General features: G+C 44.9%; 1 protein-coding gene across 2 annotated transcripts in view; it reads left to right on the top strand.

Moving 5' to 3' along the window:
* The window catches only part of LOC147453894 (uncharacterized), a 132,635-nt gene that overhangs the window by 29,167 nt on the left and 87,432 nt on the right, over nt 1-16,036 (top strand). The gene's annotated exons all lie outside the window — the stretch shown is intronic.

The following is a 16,036-nucleotide window of genomic DNA, read 5'->3' as shown; positions in this document are numbered from 1 at the left end:
AGTCTTTTAGAGCTATTTTCATGCCTCTTTTGTGAAGGAGTCACCCAGTTTTATCTTTTTCCCTACTATTCATGGAGGCGACACTTGCTAGAGGGTCTTTTTCATTGGGCTACTAGGATATTGCTTAGATTGTCAGAGAGTAAGACATATGGCATCCTGTTTCACAAGCCTGCTGGTGCCTCATTAGTGGAGGCAGCCGGCAGATGTCCAGGAGAGCCAGAAGGCTCCACAAGAGTCTTGAGCTGTACTTCATGAAAGGAGAAGAACTGATGCAAAGAAAGCAAGAAGAAAAGACAAAGAAAAGAAGGTGCAGAAGGAGGTGCCTTGGACAACAGAGTTATACATGTGCAGGGTTTCCACAACTCAAATTCCATCTTCAGATGCTCCTTCATCTTGAGTACCAGTACTGCCTTGATCCTCTCTAGAGCCTGGTTTACCCCCATGTTGTACTCTTGATAGTTCTGGAAATGATATTCCTCTTGTTGTGTTGGTGACTAAATATAAGGAGAATTTTCCACCTTAGTATCTGATCGGGCTCTATGTGTGAGGAGATCTAAGAGGCTGAAAACCAAGAAGTAATCTTGGTTTTGGCACGATTTTGTATCTTGCTACATGTGGATGGGGTTGTATTAGAGATTGTGGATGGATATGTGTATGGTTCACAAGGCATAAAATGGCATAAAATTGTGTCAATCTGGTCAACTCCATGTGAAAATTGGGATGGCGGGTACTATGGCCTACATAGGTCAAACCCTTTGTAAGTTTGCATCATCTCCGTAGGGTCAAGAGTCCTCTGTTGCCATCTCTCCTCTAGATGTCTCTGGTGTCTGGTTCTAATAATATTTATCGGGCTTCTATGCTGGTGTGATGGTGTGTTACTCGGAGCTCTCGGTCATTGGTGTGCTCTAATATCCTTTTCTCTATCGAGGAGGATGTTAGGTGCAATGGAATTGGAAAGGTTGACAAGATCTAGTCTGTACACTTCCACAAATCTTTACTTCTTTCCTTGCTTGAATGTGTGCTACTTAGCACGATTGACGGTTCCTTTTAGAGAAAAAATGAAATGAAATGTTATATTAAACGTCTTCAAAAGGCCAAAATGACGTATGAGACCAAACTGATACAATCTTGGTGGATCTAATACAATGTCTGGTTACAATTTAAAATAAAAATGAAGTAAAGTGAAAAACTAAAATTATCATCATCGTCACCAATGCCCGAGGATGCCGACATCGGGCGTTGTTCGAGAAAGTATTGCATTGGTCGTTGAAGAGCATCGTCAATGTCCGCCTCTGTAAAAAGCCGTACAGGGCGTCTCCCATGCTGTGCTAGAATAGTCCTGATCCTGTGATGGAGCCTCCGTCAATGTCGTGGTCGCCCTCGTAGATGTGGGCGTCTAGCTCTCCCGAGCTCAATGGCTTGGTACGGAGCGCTAAGCAAAAACTCTGCTGGCTGAAAATTGCTAAAGCCAAAAACGCTGGTCTTGCTGAGAAAAACGCGAGAGGGTCTGGGTACTGCGGGCACTGCTTGGCTACTGTGCTCCTGTGTCTTCTCTGGGTATTCTGCCTCTTACTAGCACTCAATGGGTTCCCTTTATAGGTGCAAAGTCTTGGGTCGAGTAGCCATCAGCCAAGCTCCACGATTTGGAATGCAAAAATCAATTTAATAATAAATTGACTATAAGAGGTGGTTCATATGCAGTTGGGAAAATTGGGTTCATGCGGAAAAAAATGCTCATGCTGGGTACTAGGTACTAAAGTTCTGATGCTAGTGATCATGGGTTGTGCAATCAAAGGGTATGCAACTACTCTAAGTGCATGGACATGCAGGTCGTGTGTATAAGCTCACAAGGTTGCCAGAACACTTTCTAGGCTGTCCTAAACCCTAGAAATAGGAGTTACAGCTTGTCCACATGTACATAGGGTTAGATGTGCACGTGACATCCCCCCCTTCTCAAGGTGAGGTACTGGTACCGAGCTGCATGGCTTCTTTGTTGTCCGCCAACAACTCAGGTTAATCTGTGGAAAAAGCTTCATCAACCCACACTGCCTCGTGGCTTCCTTGATCCTTGAACTTCAAAAGGTACTGTCGTGCTTGTTTCTTTGATCCATGCCGAAATCGATGCAACAAAATTTGCTCCGGGTCCATGACTTTTGCTTCATCAATGATCTCGGGTTCATCTTCTTCGGAAATGTCCTTTGGTGGGTCTCCTTGGAACAACTTCAACCAAGAAACATGGAAAATGTTGTGCATTGTGTGACGAAAACGGGCACCACGTGCCAACGGAAAAGAACAGACTGAACAACTTTAAGCACTTCAAATAGCAAATGAACTAAAAGAGATGCATGACACGAGACGAGGAGTGGCTGACTTCTACGTCATCAATGATCTCGGGTTCATCTTCTTTGGAAATGTCCTTTGGTGGGTCTCCTTGAAACAACTTCAACCAAGAAATATGGAAAACTTTGTGCATTGTCACGGGAACGGGCACCACGTGCCAACGGAAAAGAACTGACTGAACAACTTTAAGCACTTCAAATAGCAATTGAACTGAAAGAGATGCATGACACGAGATGGGGAGTGGGTGAGTTCCACCTCGAGAGAGCATTGGCCCCAAACCCTGGTGCCCCTCTCGATATTTCTTTATATTGCTTGAACTCAGTACAACGCTAGTACTCCAGACTCTACACCGTCTCCAAGAAGCATGCAAGAGAATTAGCCCTTGGCTCATATTTAAAGGCCCTTGGCCTATGAAAAGCAGTTATATGAAAAGCTTCAAACTCAAAAGCATCTGGTCCAAAAAGTTACTAGCACAAAACAGGGAATTCCGTACACTGCCACGTCTGCACATGTTAGCGTAAAATGCGGGATTTTGTACAGCTTTGCCACGTCATCAGTCTTTACTTAATTTTGTGTGGGTGTATGTGTATTGGTGAAACTTCTTTTGTTGCTTCTGCTTCCTCTGTTGCTTCGTCTAGGGTTTAGGCCCCTCGGCCAGGATTTGCAAGTCGGCTCCATTCTTCAGTGGCTTGACACGACAGCAGTTTGTGACACATTACCATGAGTTAAGTAACTGCAATTTCATAGAAACCTCATTTATCATTTTAATGACTGGAAAAGGACCATACATTCGAAAAGACAACTCTAGACACTTCTTTCCTACTTGCTTAAGACATTGCTTCATGATCCTAAGATAGGCCCAATCCCCTTCCTTGATAGTAACATCTCAACGATGCTTGTTAGCCTGACGTGAATAAGACTCCCGAGCCTTGTGTTGAGCGAGTTAGGGAGGATGGTGGCGTGCAGAGACCATGGCGAGTAGAATGAGAGAGAGAGCAGATCGATACACAAAAAGTATACGCTATATCTTCAATAATAAAAACCTTACATATAAGAGGCCTTGCCATGTAAACTTCTAAAAGGAGTTGGAGTACATCTGCATGCTCTAAGAGCTAATTCCCACAGGTAGATAACGGACTAGGGCTTGAAACCTAACAATCCCTCCCTCAAGCCCGGACTACATACATCTTGTCATGATACCTTGAGTTTTTGGTGTACTCGTCAACCGTGAGTTTTAGGTTCTCTCACAACCAAGGATTTTGGTGTATCCATAACCAGGTGCTATGATAGTGAACCCCCCCTTGAACAGATAGGGTGTAGATTAAAAAATTAGCTACCAATAAATGGAGTTTTTGGTTCACTGTCAAACCTTGGGTTTAAGGTGTAGCCAATAACCTCATGAGAAACAGAACAAAATAGGACTTGAACAAAAAATTGATAGTTTGGGTGGTCTTACTACTCATGTGTGGCAGTGTCTATAGCCCGTACAATTTATTTTGACTAGGAAAAACATGAAAAGAGTTGATCTAAAAAACATCATTGTCAACAGAAAATATTTGAGATTCGATGTCTCCATCAATCACATGAATCTGGTTTTTACCCTTTTGAAAGCATCTATTCGAAGGATGATTTGTTTTACCACAGTGAACACAAGGATTCTTCTTGAAACAGTCCTTTGTTTGGTGATTGTTGCACCCATAAATGGCACAAGATCTGGTACCAATGGATGGTCGAGATGAAGCTGAGGTAGAAGCACAGTTAGTGATTGCATAGGCACTGGGAGTATCATAAGAACTGATGGGGGATACTGCAGGGGAGACATTATATGCCCTAGGAATAATGGGAGAATTGGTACGGGATACCCTTCTTTCTTCTTCCTGCAATGAATTGATGATACCATCCAAGGAGGATAATGGATCTTTCTCTTTTAAAATAGTAACAATCTGATGGAATTTGCCAGGCAAACTTTTTAACAAAACAGCTATGAGATCTTCTTTTGGCACAGGGGCTTCGACATAAACAAGTGGAATTTTAATACTCTTCAGTCGGTTAGCCAAAGATGTAATGTTTTCATCGGCACGCATAGCAAGAGAGTACAACTCCATCTTTAGACTCATCATTGAATACTTAGCTTTAGCACCAAAAACCTTCTCTACCTGTATCCAGGCAACACTAGAAGATTGCACGTCATCTAAGTACTGAATAAAGTCATCTTCGAGAGATGTTAGAATAATACCTAATGCTTGCTTGTCCTTGCGTTGTTGCTCGATAGATAGTGCTCTTGTAACTGCAGCGGATGTGCCGGCTTCGTCGGTTGATAAGGGTTTCACGACACTCCACAGGTTCTTCCGCATCAAATAGCCCTTCACTTTGATTTGCCAGGTGTGGAAGCCGGATCCATTGAATTTATCCACCTTTGGTGCCATGCTTGATATGCTTTTACAATGACTGTTGTCGAAGTCCAAAATAATACCTGAATTCTAATCATGAGAATAAGATTGAAGTGGAGTATCTGGCAATCAATGTCAAACTATTGTCAAAGTTGATATATGTGTGAGAATCAAAAACTTAAGTTATCGTTACCAAATACCACAGTTTGTAGAGCTTTTCGAAAAGATGCTTGTGCTATGAGCGTTTGGAAATGCTACATGCACGTTGATGCCCTTTGCTCATGGCAGACAACGTTTTGAGAAGCTTGTCGAGCTTTGCCCTTTGCAGACAGCATTTTGAGAAGTTGCAGTGGCTACCACTGCTGACTGCTATTGCAACTATGCCCTCATAGAGGTCTGCATTTTAAAACGCTTGCACAATTCATTGCCCGCCTTGGCGTCTTGAGATGCAACTGCAATGCCTACCGCCTACCAAACCGGCAGCGTCTTGAGATGCCTGCAGGCGCGCGCTTGTCATTGCCGATTCCTTGCGTCTGCAAACCTCCTTGCGACCTCGATTTGCAATGCACGTGGTGGCTGCGTTTCGATATGCTGCAGAGGCACCGCCTGGGCTCTGATACGAGAGTTGGGTGAGTTAGGGAGGATGATGGCGTGCAGAGACCATGGCGAGCAGAACGAGAGAGAGAGAGAGAGAGAGAGAGAGAGAGAGAGAGAGAGAGAGAGAGAGAGAGAGAGAGAGAGAGAGAGAGAGAGAGAGAGAAGAAAAGAATCAACACACAAAAAGTATACGCTATATCTTCTATAATAAAAACCTTACATATAAGAGGCCTTGCCATGCAAACTTCTAAAAGGAGTTGGAGTACATCTGCATGCTCTAAGAGCTAATTCCCACGGGTAGATAACGGACTAGGACTTGAAACCTAACTCCTTGCTTAGCCGAAGCTTCACTCTCTCGGTAATCTCATCCAAAGACTAGCTCTCAGCATTGGCATCATGCAAATGACTGATCGATCTAGTCAACAAAGACTGGAACAGACGGCCAAATGTTGCCTCATACGGAGTTCTACCAATGGCACTAGAATAGGAGTCATTCAAAATTGCTTGAACTAATGGAAGATATTGCTCCCAATGAGACTGTTGATCATGCACATAAGACTTCAAAACATCAAAAGCCAGCTGATTTTAGATCTTAGTTTGAACATCGGACTGTGGATGAAATGCGGATGAAAATTTAACTTGGTGCTAGAATTTTCAAAAAGTGCTTTCCAAAAATGTGACGTGAACTTGACATCCCTATCTGACACAATCGACTTTGGCAAACCACAAAGGGGATACCGGTGCTTAATGAACAAACGTGCTCCATCTTGTGCTTTGATTGTGGCCTTAAAAAGAATCAACATTAGGGAAAGGTAAAAGGAATCATCATTCAAGCTAAATGGAATCACTAACGCAAGGAAAGGAAGTAAAGGATTTGTGGAAGTATAAAACCTAGATCTTCACCATTTCAATTCCGTTGCACCTGACAAGCGATGCATAGAGAGACGTGCTTGAGGGGAAATAGCATATTGCAATATATATAAAGTGGTCTCTCCGTCTCTGCTCTCACCCTGAACCACATATATCTAGCATGCTTATCTCTCCCTTTGATCTCACCTTCTGTTGACAAGTGGTCTCCCAATGGTATCTCGTCACTCTAGGAAGTGTGACATCGGGGTTTGATGTGTCTTAGAGTAGAAAATAATCTCTTCCCTTGAAGCTATCCTCAAATGCACCAACAACTAGCTTCATTGATCCATTACAGTTCCATACTTTGGTTGGTCCCGTGGGTCTTGCACCGTCATGTAGTGTCTTTCCAAGATCACCACTCTCCCCCCTCTATAGAAAGCAATTTTTCCCTTCTCCCTCGCAGCCTTGATTTTTGGCATCAGCTCTTGCATGTATGCAATTTGCGCTAAAGTGAGATCATTGCCCGGAAATATCCCAGTCTTTATAAGAGTTGGTTTCTTTTTCACGAACTCTCTCCTAGTTTCCATAATAGGGAAATGTAAAACGATCGTCTCCCCACCATTTCCTTTCTTTCCCACTCTCCATGCACTTGTGTGTGTGGTTTTAGAAATGTCCATGCGTTTCAAGAGTTCTTTCACTTATTCTTCCACATTTCTAATGTCCGTAAGGTCTGTAACATGCACGTGAAGGGTTCTAGTCTTCGTCTTCTGCTCTTCTTCAATGGTCATATTGATAATGGTGGTTGTCGATGGAGCTTTAGCCATCTTGGCTTTTCCCTTCAATGCAACCTCAATCCACTCTTCAACTTCAATAACCTTCTTTTGCGTTTTGGTGAGGACATTCACCCATGAAGAGGTTGTTCTCGACTTTTGCTCTTTCTCTTCTCGGAGAGTTTTCACTTGTTCTTTGATCTTCTTGAGCTCCTTATTGAGCGCTGAATTTCTCCCTCTTCCAAGAATACTTTTACAAGTTTCCAGTGCTCCCTAAAGTTCTTCAATCAATGTATCTTTGGCACTTATGCGTTTTCCCATATTTGATTTCCACAACTCAATAGCGACAATAGCATCATCTAACATTTTTTGCATCACAACTTCCATTACCTGCACCTCTGCCCTCACAATAACTTGCATCTCCCCTTGCAATGCCATGTACATCTCATCACGCTTCCCGAGCACTTCTTTGTCCAACTCTTTCCTCATATATACATACATAGCATTTCTATAATTCTCCACAGTTGCATACATCTCTTTCTCACTATCTCCCCTCATAAGGTTCAACTCCGTCTTAATCATCACCTCTACCTGGTCTGAGACGAACGGATGACAATGTGCTGACCCGACTTTTCTGCCTAAATGTAACCTTTGCTTTGGGTGGGGTTTGAAATGCATCTGGATCTCTAATATTGTCTGATTGGTCCATCATTTGTGTGTCTCTTGATTTTAGACTCGGAGACGATCCTCAAGGCCAATCCACCAAGGAGCCACAACTTGGGCTAGACTGAAAACAACTGCTGTCTCACTCAGAGCTTCTTCACAAGCCGCAATGGGTTATGGTAGAGCTGCACTGACATCGTTTGCTGCCTTGCTGAAATCACCTACTTGGACACTCATAGAGATTCAACTTTACGCAGGTCTTGAGCTGCCCTAAAATCACTCTCTAGTCTTGCGCTGCCCTATCCTGAAATTGCCTGCTTGTCTTGAGCTGCCTTGAAATCGCGCCTCATTCACAAGGTGGAAGTCTTGGCAGTACTTGAGCAGCGAGCTGTCCTGAAATTGCCCACGTTGCAGCCTGCTGGTAACAGCCACGCGAGGTGCCTCACACACACACACAGAGAGAGAGAGAGAGAGAGAGAGAGAGAGAGAGAGAGAGAGAGAGAGAGAGAGAGAAAAATGAAATGTTATATTAACGTCTTCAAAAGGCCAAAATGACCTATGAGACCAATCTGTTACAAAATGGTGAATCTAATACCATGTCTGGGTACAAAAGAACTAGAACAAAGATACTACTACTAGAATCCATCCTCATGTGCACTCTGGATGTCGAGAGAGTATGGCTCGATCCTTTGCTGTAGTCTTCGTCGATGAGAGAGAGAGAGAGAGAGAGAGAGAGAGAGAGAGAGAGAGAGAGAGAGAGAGAGAGAGAGAGAGAGAGAGAGAGAGAGAGAGAGAGAGAGAGAGAGAGAGAGAGAGAGAGAGAGAAATGAAATGTTATATTAACGTCTTCAAAAGGCCAAAATGGCCTATGAGACCAAAAATGTTACAATTGGTGAATCTGATACCATGTCTGAGTACAGAAATTACAAAGGTACAAAGAACTAACGCTAAGACGCTAAGGAGAAAGGAAAGGGGGGGGGGGGGGGGGGGGGGTTGTGGGTTCAGATGAAATTTCTCATTGGTCGTTGTCGGATCTCATCGACCTCCTCCATGGTCAGTACTCTGGTAGGGCGTCTTGCATGTCGAGCTAGAGTGATCTGTATCTTTTGTTGCAGCCTTCGTCTGTAGTGGGAGACCCCCCAAGGTCGTGGACATTTGGATCTGCCAAGTTCCGTGGCTCGATCAAGTAGTGTACCTCTAGTATGAGTAGGCTCTGAGATTTGTTGTAATGCCTGCTCTGTTGGCTCTCCTGTGGCTGGTGTAAAGAAATCTGTGATTCGTCTCTAAGACTGTCTTTCCTGTGATTCGTCTCAGAGAGAGAGAGAGAGAGAGAGAGAGAGAGAGAGAGAGAGAGAGAGAGAGAGAGAGAGAGAGAGATGAAAATGTTATATTAACGTCTTCAAAAGGCCAAAATGACCTATGAGACCAAAGCGTTACAATGTGGTGAATCTGTTACAAAGTCAGAGTAACAAAATGAAATGACAAAATGATAAAATAATAAAATAAAAGTACTATGGGATCCGAAACTGGTAGGTGTGAACAAAGCAGCTAGCTGGGATAGCTAAATCACAAGTCACAAGAAATCCAGCATTGGTCGCTGGCGGATCTCATCAATGATCAATCTCCTCCATGGACAGTAGTCTAATCGGGCGTCGTGCATGTTGGGCCAAAGTGATCCGAATCCTTTGATGTAGCCTCCGTCGATGCTGTGTAGTCCTCCGCAGTCGTGGGCGTTTGGATCTCCCCAGCTCAGTCGCTCGATTGATCAATGTGCCTTTGGTGTGAGGCGACAAGATCTGCTGTGGTAGTAGCTCCTCTGGGTGTCCAGTGTCTGCTCTAAAGAAGTCTGTGATGTGTCTCTGAGACTGGCTAGCCTCTCCTCTCATCAAGCTCTCTCTGTGTCTGCACAACTCGAGTAGGAACAAACCCAGGCATCTCTGATCCTCGTACCTCATGACGAGAGAGAGAGAGAGAGAGAGAGAGAGAGAGAGAGAGAGAGAGAGAGAGAGAGAGAGAAATGAAATGAAATGATATATTAACGTCTTTAAAAGGCCAAAATGACCTATGAGACCATCAGATACAAAGTGGCGAATCTAATACAATGTCTAAAGTACAAGTACAAAAAGTACTGAATGTAAAAATGAAAACTGAAAACTGAAAATGAGGTGTGAAATGTGAAATGTGAAAATGTAGAGTAGGCCCTCAATGACACTCTGAGTGTCGTGCCAGAATGCCTTTGATCCTCTGCTGGAGTCTCCGTCCATGGAGTGTGCTCCTGTGTCTCGGTCGTGGTCGTCTCGATCTCCCGAGCTCAGTCACCCTGAGGGTGCCTCTGGTATGAATGTGGGTACAACCCTGTGCTGGTGGTTGGTCTCCTGGCTCCCTCGATCCAAAGAAATCTGTGATCTGTCTCTTTGACTATCGTACTCCATGTCTCCTCAGTAGACTATCTCTATGTCGGTGTAGCTCAAGTAGATATAAGCCAAGGCATCTCTGGTCCTGATACCCCATGACTCTATCTAGGGAACCCTCCCTGAATAAGCAATGGAAGCGCCCTCGTATCTCATAATACACAGTGCAGTGGCATATGTAGTGTAGCTTTGTCTCTGGCTCTCTATCGCATAGCTGGCATATCCTTGACTCTGGTGGTTCTTTGTAGAAAGCCATCTTCGTGCCCAACTCCTGCATCGGCTCTACCCATGTCCTCCTGGTGTCCAGCTGTATAAGATCCTGACGAATGAGTCTAATGATCTCCGTCCGTGTGACTGGCAGGGAGGGTGCATCTAGGGAATACTGAAAAGGAGGCAATCTATCCATGTTGAAACCATGCCTCTGAAACCATGAGGTCATTTGCGCATGCCAACATGATGCGTCTCCCTGCATTGCTAACTGTCTAGAGGACTCAAGAGCCAATCTAGTATATCTGCCTCTATGTGTATCCCATAGATTGTGCATAAAGGACACTGATCTGGTAAGAGCCTCAATCTCTTTAGGAGGGGCGGCTACCTCCGCTCGAATAATTGCATGCGGTATGGAGGCCTTGGCTCTAATCATTCGGGATATCATAACTACCAAGGGTAACTCCATGCTCTTCCAACTGTCATGATTCACCGATGGTCCCCAAACCTGGACCCCATAAAGCATAGCTGAAGCAACCAGAGTATCAAAGAGCCATAGCTTTGCTCGTGGTTCTTGAAACTGAACCTGCGAACACATTCTCTCTAGCCCTCCCAATGCCGCATAGGCTCTGGACAGTCTAGTCTCTTATGCTCTCCTCAGAGTAAACCTTGGTCCTGTGAATACCACCCCCAGGTATGTATATTCATGTGTGTACTCCACAGTATCCTGACCATATACAGTGTAGCTGCCGATCTCTTGACCCACTGTGGCATGGTGTTAAACACCATAACCTTGGTTTTACCAAGGTTCACAGACAATCCACTATCCTCTGCAAAGCTGTGCAATGCATCCAACTGTCTCTGCATGCCCTCTGGTGACTCTGATATCAACACAATATCATCAGCATATCATAATAAAGGGATCCATGTCCCTGCTAGCTGAGCGCCTCCGTCGCCCTCTCTGTCAATGTAGTCAGAGACCTCATCTACATACATACCAAAAAGTGTAGGGGACAAAGGACACCCTGTTTCACTCCAATAGTGGAATGAACAATGTCAGAAATCCCCTCAAGAGTGCGTACCTGGCCAGTCACTGAGCCGTATAAAGCCATGATCCCCCATATGATCTGTGTGGGTACTCCCAACTTCAGTAGCCTACGCATCAATCTGGCCCTCGGCACTGTGTCAAATGCTTTGCGGAAGTCCACAAAGCAACAATACATCCGTCTTCCATGTGCCTGACCCTCCTCAATAATGGCTCTGAGTGTAAGAATATGGTCCAAAGTGGAGAAACCCCTCCTAAATCCAGCCTGTCCTGCTGCTTGTATGCCCTCATTTTCTGCCCATTTACTCAGTTGCTGTTCAAGAATGGATGCATACAACCGTGCCAATGTGTGCCCTATCATAATAGTACGGTAGTTCCCTGGCACCGTGGGGTCCCTTGCCTTGAAGAGAGGTACAATAGTAGATAATCTCCAAGACTCGGGTAGTCCCTCACACATGACATGGTTAAACAACCGCGCAAGAACCTCTGACAGTAAATCTCTAGCATGTATCAAGTGCTCTGCCACCAAACCCTCTTGCTCATATGCTCTCCTAGTCCTCATCCTGTCAATGGCGTTCTTCACCATCTCAGTGGTGAAGAAGGTACTAGTGGTTGGACATGGCTCTAGAGGGTTTGGTAATGGTGGTTGCCCAGGTACTGTATATAATGATGCTGCATACTCACCCCAAATCTCGGGAGAAGTAATCACTGGAGGAGGTGAGTGTTCATGGAAGAGACGCCAGGCCTCACCTGAATCTCGACTCAAAAAGAGCTGATACAAATCACGTTCCATCTGGGCTAAAAAGGCCCGCTTCTTTCGTCGCACTAAACGTCGAAGGGCAATCCGAGATTGTCTATATGTAATGATTCCAAGTATAAGCTTGCTCTGAATCTGAACTCTCATCTCTCTGCACTCCTCATCGTACCAACTATTCTGAGGCATGTTCCCAGAAGTTAGAAAGTCTTCTCTGATTTGGTTGAGTGTGTGGGTATGCCTCTGCTGCTGCCCCATGCAAGATCTCCGTCAATAGAGTGGTGATCTCCCCCATTGTATATACAGGTTCGGCTGCCCACATCCGCCTGTAAATCTCCTCCACATAGATTGAGTCCGTCTCTGGTGTAAAAGTATACCGTGTGTGTGCAATCCTCCGTTGTGTTTGAAAGGCGCTATACTAGAAAGAGATTGAAAAAGTTAGGAAGCATGGTCCACTGCTACTCCAACAGGTCTAGGTCCCACACTGAGATCCTGAATACTAGAGATGAAGCTCGGTGAAGTCATGACATAGTCCACTGTACTGGCCCCATGTCTGTGTGGAAAGCATGTGAATCCCCTAGACGAAGGAAAAATCTCTAGACCATTAAGTATGGCCAAACCATGCGTAGTCGTCATCTCCATGAGATATCTCCCATACTCTGTGTGCTCTCTGTCCTGTGAGTGTGTCAAGCTCCATCTCCGATATATCCATCTCTCTAAGCATCTCCTCCGAGGTATCATAAAATACCGTTTGGGAGTTGGCCGTCTTGGCATTAAAGTCTCCCAAGAGAATGATATCTCCATCTCTAGAAAACTCCCATATATATATATATATATATATATATATATATATATATAGAGAGAGAGAGAGAGAGAGAGAGAGAGAGAGAGAGAGAGAGAGAGAGAGAGAGAGAGAGAGATGAAATGTAATTATTAACGGCTTCAAAAGGCCAAAATGACCTATGAGACCAAAAGGTTACATGTGGTGAATCTAATACCAGGTTTGGGTACAAAAAGTACAAAGAACTCAAAAGAAAATAGTGGGTATGGGTGGGGTGAAAGCTGATACAAGGGGAATACAAAGGGTGAGCTGATACAAGGGAGCTCTTTGACAGTCGAGGCATCATATACATATACATCAATATCCAAAAGGCTATATAGATTCAATGTCCTCCAAGGTAGACACTTTGTCAGGACTGCTCCTATGTCGTGCCAGTATGGTATGGATCCTCTGTCGCAGTCTGCGTCGATGTCGAGAGGGCCCCCTCATCCGTGGGCGACGGGACCGCCCCAACTCTATCGCCTGATCAAGCAGTATGCCTCTGGTGCCTCTGGTGTTGTTATGCTGTTGGGGTTGCTCGGACTCCTCTATCTGTGACTGAAAGAAATCTGTAATCTTCCGCTGTTGCTGGATCTCTCTCATTGTGCCCCTCTTCAAGAGGTCCTCTCTATGTTTGCGAATCTCTAGTAAGTATAACCCGAGGCATCTCTGATCCTGGTATCTCATGAGTCTAGAAAGTGGCCCAAAACCCTCTCTGAATAGACAGTGAAAGCGGCCTCGTATCTCATAGTATATTGGGTAGTGACATATGTAATGTAGCTCTGTCTCTGGCTCTATCTGGCACACCGGACAAATCCTGGACTCAACAGGTACTCCTCTAAATCAGCCTGTCTCGATCTCTAGCTGATGTGAGAATGTGCGTATCTGACCAAGAGCACATCGTATCCTGTGGATAGATGAGTGTCCATGTATCTTGGTTTGATCACAAAACCATCCTCCATGAGTTGGAGAAGATGCTCTCTATAGAAAGTCATCTTCGTACCTAGCTCATGTGTAGGCTATATCCATGTCCTCTTTGTATCCAATTGAATCAAGTCCTGTCTGATAGGCTTGGTAATCTCTGCCCTAGTGAGGGAGATGGAGGGTGCATCTAGAGAGTACTGAAATGGGGGTAGCCGATCCATACTAAAGCCATGTAACTGAAACCAAGATGCCATCTCTGCATACCAACATGATCTATCTCCCTGCAATGCCAACTGTTGCGAAGACTCTAGTGCTAATCGAGCATATCTGTCTGTAGGGAGAGCTCAAGTGCTATGCATAAATGAAACTGATCGAGTGAGTACCTCCACTACCAATGGAGGAGCAGCGAGCTCCGCCATAATAATGTCATGTCGTATTGAGGCCTTGGCCCTAATCATCGGGAAATCATAGATACCAAGGGCTTCTCCATACATCTCCATCCATAAGTACTGCCAGCTCTGCTATGATGATCAACTGAGCGGCCCCATATCTCCACTCCGTACAGCATGGCCGAAGTGACCAAAAGTGTCAAAGAGCCAAAGCTTTGTCCGAGGTTCCTGGAACTGGACCTGCGAACATATCCTCTCAAGTCTCCCCAATGCTGCATAGGCTCTGGTCAATCGCGTATCTGCCGCACGTCTCAAGGAAAATACTGGACCATTGAAAACTGCCCCAAGATAAGTGTATGTATCTGCATACTCCACAGTCTCTCGACCATATGTAAAAGTGGGGGCGGACCTCCTTACCCAATGTGCCGTGGTGTTAAACACCATTACCTGGTCTTACCAAGGTTCACAGACAATCCACTGTCCCGTGTAAATACATGCAATGCATCCAAATGACGCTGTATCCCCTCTGGAGAATCTGAGATCAACACAATATCATTAGCATATAATAGCAACGGAATCCATGTCTCTGCAAGTTGAGCACCTGTATCACCCTCTGCCTGTACATAATTTGAAAACTCATCTGCATATACCCCAAAGAGAGTCGGAGATAGGGGACAACCCTGCTTCACCCCAATGGTGGAGTGAACCATGTCGGACATGCCCTGAGTAGTGCGTACTGGTCCTACCACTGTCCTGTATAAAGCTAAGATCCCCCAGATCAGCTCTGTGGGCACCTCCATGTCTTGCAATCTGCGTATGAGTCTGGCTTGGCACTGTATCAAAGGCTTTACGGAAATCCACAAAGCTACAATATATCCTCTTGCCATGGTGTCTACTCTTCTTAATTTTGGCTCTGAGTGTCAAAATCTGGTCAAGAGTTGAGAAGCCTCTCCTGAACCCTGCTTGTCTTGTTGCTCGTATGCCCTCTCTCTCTGCCCATCTACTCAACTCATGCTCCAGAATTGATGCATATAGCCTAGCCAGAGTGTGACCAACCATGATGGTTCGGTAATTTCCGGAAAGCATAGGATCTCCCGACTTTAAGATATGCACAATAGTGGACATACTCCAAGTCTCAAGGAAACCCTCATACATGGCTCTATTAAACATCATAGAAAGAGGCTTTGCTAGCATATCTCGGGCATGGATAAAGTGCTCTGCTACCAGACTATCATGATCGTGTGCTCTTCTTGTCTTCATCTTGTCAATGGATTTCCTTACCCTCTCAGAAGTAAAGAAAGTACATGTTTCTAGGCATGCCTCTGGAGGGTCAGGCAAAGGTGGCTCCATGGTTTCAGTCACATGGCTTCAACTAGATACCAACGTCACCATGAAACGCGTTTCGTCAGGTCAGGACAGGTGAAACGTTTCGGCCTTGAAACGTTTCGTTCACCAAATGAAACACAAGCCGTTTCACTAACAACAAGTTACCAAGTTTTAGTTTCAAAGTCGCTAAATGCACGTTTCGGTCTCACGTTTCACCGTGCTCTCATTTTGGACTGAAATGTTTCGTGGTGAAACGCCGCGTTTCAGGGTGAAACGTTTCGGCCTTGAAACGTTTTGCGGTTACGCTGCTAGATACCAAAAGCACATGGATATAGCCCGTACTAGAGTTGGGCACGAAGATGGCTTTCTATAGAGAGCATCTCCTCCAACTAACAGAGGATGGATATGTGATCAGACCGGCCTATATGGACACTCATTTATCCTATGGGATACAGTGTGCTATTGGTCAGATGCGCACATCATCGCATCGGCTAGAGATTGAGAGTGGCAGATCTAGGACTCAAAAGAGTACCTACAGAAGCCAAGATGCC

The sequence above is a fragment of the Adiantum capillus-veneris genome, chromosome 7 (assembly GCF_014529385.1).
Source record: "Adiantum capillus-veneris isolate H3 chromosome 7, ASM1452938v2, whole genome shotgun sequence".
Lineage (NCBI taxonomy): Eukaryota > Viridiplantae > Streptophyta > Polypodiopsida > Polypodiales > Pteridaceae > Adiantum > Adiantum capillus-veneris.
The sequence above is the reverse complement of the archived record's forward strand: the minus strand, read 5'-3'. Positions and strand labels throughout refer to the sequence as shown.